Here is a 4,602-nt window from a genome sequence, read left to right as displayed (position 1 = left end):
ACAGAACTCGTTTTCATTGATCCGAATGCGTATAAATCACGCTTCGCTGTACGTGTGGTGGATTTTTCAGTACTGTATATAGCTTTGGCAAGCGAGTTCGTGTGAGGCCTTGGTGTTGTAAACAATCGCCTGGGACGAATTTCTTGCCGAGGTGATCACTGCCAAGCTGCGGCAATGTAACTGATTGCCTACAGTGGACCCGCATTTTTGCCGCTTTCAGACAATAAAACTAAAAGTTGTAAGACCTGAGCAAAACACAGCATTAGAACTTTGTAAAAAAAATTATATTTCGCCAACAGTCTTATTGTTTATACACGCGTCAGCGGAGCAGCGATCGGCAAGCCATGATTCGCAAATAAAGAAACGATTTCTACCTTCTGGCTAACCATAATCGCTGGTATGACCGAGGTCGTAGGTTCAAATCTTACCGCAGATGAGATACTTTAGTCTTTACATAGCAAAATCCTTTACAGACCGACTGGTTTTGTTAGCTATTAGTGAACGTCCAAGCCAAGGCGTTAACTTCAAGTCAATATATTGTTTTGAAAAGTTTGAATTAGAAGTGCAACATACCCAAAATTATGTTGAAGTGAAATCTCATAAGGAACGCTGTAAATACTACATGCGAGGTATATTCTCAAGGCAACATCGTTTTTTCTTATATTGCAATTCGTCAAGTTCTATACTAACTCTACACAGAGCTTGAGTTCGTCTTTTATCGCTACAGTTTATTTGCACAGCTGTCACCTAGGTCTTGTTTTAACACGAGTCAGTAAGCGATGTTCATTCGTCAAGGTGAAGCTTAAATTCGTGTAAAACATGAAAAAGCAAATATCGCAGCGACACGGATATTGCAGGAACAGCAAGGAATCAGAGAGACCTCCAGGCAAACAGTTTATTACCTTTCATTAGGTTTGTAAAATTTTGTATTTCTTGGTCCCACTTCCTGTAAACGACAGCTACACAATGCTTAGGCAATCTTCAGATCGTGGTAAAAGCCACAAAGATCGACAATTTAAGGTTCCGCACGGAGCGATATTTGCGAAGGGATTTGTACTTGGCAGACCCGTCAAAGAGTTGCTAGATTACCAAGGCGAGATATGGTGAGCACTGCAAAGTTTCGGTACCACATCGATTTCAGTGTGTTGGGTCTATAAATAGTAAGACAGTTAGGTAAATTTTCACTTTCCGTTTTTGTTCTCATTTCAAGGATTCTTTAAGTTTGGAACACACTTATAGTCAGAAGCCGTTTAAATAAATATAAACAGTTGCAAATCGGATGGCAGTATTGACCGACAAGTTTTATTTTAATGTTAACGATCGTTCACATCGGATACCGTTGTTGGTCGAATGAAGCACGGTCTTGTTAAAGCTTATCAATGTTGCAAAAATGCCATAGAATTTACAGCAATTAACTAAGTTAAGGGGCGTTTCATAAAAAGTGGATTGGAATTTAACTACAGCGACAAAGCCAGTGTAATCGACTTCCAGTTGTTGATCTTCTTAAAATCTATAGGATTTGAATGCGTATAAAACAGACAGTGAAATTTCTTAGTTTGTTGAATATGTCAGTTTGGTATAAAAATGTTAGTTGAGACTTCAACTACTTACAAATTCAGGGTGATCAACTTCTTGAGTTCCAATTGTGGCCGAAAACTACAAAGGGAAAACGTTGTGCTATCTTTCACAAAGATTCTTTCAAATTCGGCCCGAAACAACGTTTCTTGGCTTAAAATACGCTCTTAATTCTTGGTTTAAAGTTAAACTTCAAATTCATTGTAAACGTGTAGGTTTGTATTATCGTTATGATACAAGTACGAGTCGAAACGTCTTTATCAAGATAATGTCGATTTACTCGATCTTTTTGGCTTTAAAATTCATTATCAAGCTACAAAACAGATCCGTTCATAGTTACCTATGTTAAAATACATGTCGAAACAAGTAAGGCAACAACTTAGTTGGTAGAGGTTGTTTTTCAGAAGCCCTGAAGTCCTTGTACCTGAACGGCGATCGGGCACGGTCACTGGAATGTAAATAACCCCTATTTAAACCCCACCTTAACGACTCAAAGGGTCTGCAGACTTGCAAGGTAAAAAGTAACCCTTTCCCGGCCGAAAAACACGCTTAAAATTCCGCTCTCTTGGCAGCAAACTGCGTTAACGCGCTTGCAGCGAAACGCAAAGGAAAGTAAACGCCGAATTAGGTTCGCGGTTGATTCGACTTAAACCCTCCCGCCTTGGCCTGTTGCAAGTCTGCGTTGGCTTTTATCGTACCGCGCCCGATTAGTTACGGTGTTTTATCGCTTGCACCGACTAACAAGCCACCCAGCAACCTGTGGGTCGGTCGGAGGGATTCACGCACAGAGTTCAAGCGTAGGACGTTTAGGGAAACGATTGGGAGGGGCTGTAGATGAACGCTTCAAAAATTTTCCCATTTTATAAATCTGTATCTGATCATTGGAAGATACGTGCTTAAATGTTTAACGGGCCTTGGTACATACTTTTCCTAAGGGGCTACAACCAGGAAACGTACCAGTGTCCTCCTTTAGCAATACAAAATTATTTAAACAAAACAAAGGGGCCAAGTTAAGTTTTAATCGTTTGTAGAACTATGGAAGACTGCAATGATGTTAATGTTGATGAAACACTTTTCTGTAATATTTTACACAACCCTGCTAGTTTGAATGTGTCTCAGGAAGCTTCAAAGATTAAGCGATATCGATTTGGCCTTACTTTGCTAATTTCACATTTAGTTGATATTGGAGTGCCAAAATTTTGTCGCTTAAAACTTTGGCGCAGATTTAGAATACATACAGGGTCCCTTTCACTTGAGACTGACGAAGCCACCCAGGGATTCGCGGTTCACCCCTTCTGTTTTACCCCCTCTCAAATACTGACCCTGTTGTCTAATCTCTCGCGCCTTTGTGGCGCTCTGTTGGGAGGCAATGCATTTAATACGCTTGTTGTGGCGCTTTGCACGGCGGTGGGTAGTTGTTCAAAAGATCAGCGGTGTCAAGGTTTGTGGGATGCACAGGATTTTGCTCCTTGAGAATCGCTTGCTTGGAAAGAAGATATAGGGACTAGTGAAAGCGCTGGACGCTTTTTGTTGCAATTATACATTGCAGTGGTAAAGGTAGACCGTCGTTTATTGGAAGCGATTTTGAGTTGTCAAAGAATTTAGGTTTAGCTGTATATTTGACGCAGTAGTAAAATAAGTGAGCCGGAAAGTCCGTTAAATGAATTTTTTTTACCTTATTTTACGTTTTGCAACTCGGTGGTTAATGCAGATTTTTCAGCAAAGAGGGCGTCAGAATATCGTACTGTCTCGTCTCAAACGAGTCATTTATTTCAGAGCAAAATTAAATTGCATTTTCAACGCCAGCCCCCGTAGAATATTACCTGACTAAGTGGACATGGAAAGGTGCACAGTGGCGCATACAACGGTTACGTCAACGTTTAAGTACTCACCATATTGGAAAATAAAATCTAATTTTTTAAACTGGTGGCTGTTCACACTCGAAAACCAGACATAAAAATTGTCAGCAATTCGCAATCCAATATAGATAGTTACACTTCAATTTTCAAGTAAATCAATGTTCACTTTTGGAAGTAAATGTATTTATACACTTGTGGTCATATGTAGCTTACTCGTTCCATTAAAATTCTCATAATGTCGTAACATCCTACCTGCATTAAAAAAGTCAATTTCACAATCGAAGTGGACAGACAGCAAAAAGCCATTTACAAACCCGCGTTTTATGCACATTGACCGGCTGAGCAGACGCATCAGAAACAGTAGGCTACATAGACAAGCCACAAACCTTTGAGCAAGCAACGTTCTGGTCTCGCGGTATTATTGTGTTTGCGTTCTGCGCGGATTACAGCCGGACGTTTTAGGCGCACTACCGCTGTACCGCGTTATTTACCCGGCCTCTCTGTTGCGGTGAAACGCGTTAATCTCTCTAGACAGGATACAAGTGTTAGTTCGACCTTCGTAGGAATCATAGGTAGTTGTGGCTTAATCGGAAACTTTGGCTGCTAACCGCTTGATTTTGTTTACGGGATTTGTTCGTTTTGGCAACTCGTGTCACCAAGGAATGACGTAAGGCTAGAACTGCTCCGAATATAAGACACAAAATATGTTAAAGGAAAACTATAGCCTGCGAAAAAAATTATAGCCTGCGAAAAAACTATAGCCTGCGAAAAAAAAAAGTAGAAAGGAAGTATCTATTGCAGGACTACGTTTGCATGAAATGTTTGTTGTCGTTATTGAGCATTGCTTCCCAACCTTTTTCAGTTCGCGACCACTTTTAATTCCGGTTTTATCGTGCGATGCGACCCACATGAGATATGGCCAAACGAATAAAGTTACATAAATTAAAATAAAAAAAATGTTGTTACGTACCGTAATGATAAAGCAATAATTTCTTTATTTAAAAGAAAACTGTAGCATTTAGTAATGCTTCGCGGCCCACGAATCGGATCACTGGTTGGGAAGCACTGTTATAGGTAACAATTATTGTAATATCTAACTATACAAGTTCCTCGTTCGTAAATAATCCAGAGTAGATTTTAAACTTTTGTTTTGCCAATTAGATTAAGG

The sequence above is a fragment of the Ascidiella aspersa genome, chromosome 2 (assembly GCF_963924565.1).
Source record: "Ascidiella aspersa chromosome 2, kaAscAspe10.2, whole genome shotgun sequence".
NCBI classification, from domain to species: domain Eukaryota; kingdom Metazoa; phylum Chordata; class Ascidiacea; order Phlebobranchia; family Ascidiidae; genus Ascidiella; species Ascidiella aspersa.
The sequence above is the reverse complement of the archived record's forward strand: the minus strand, read 5'-3'. Positions refer to the sequence as shown.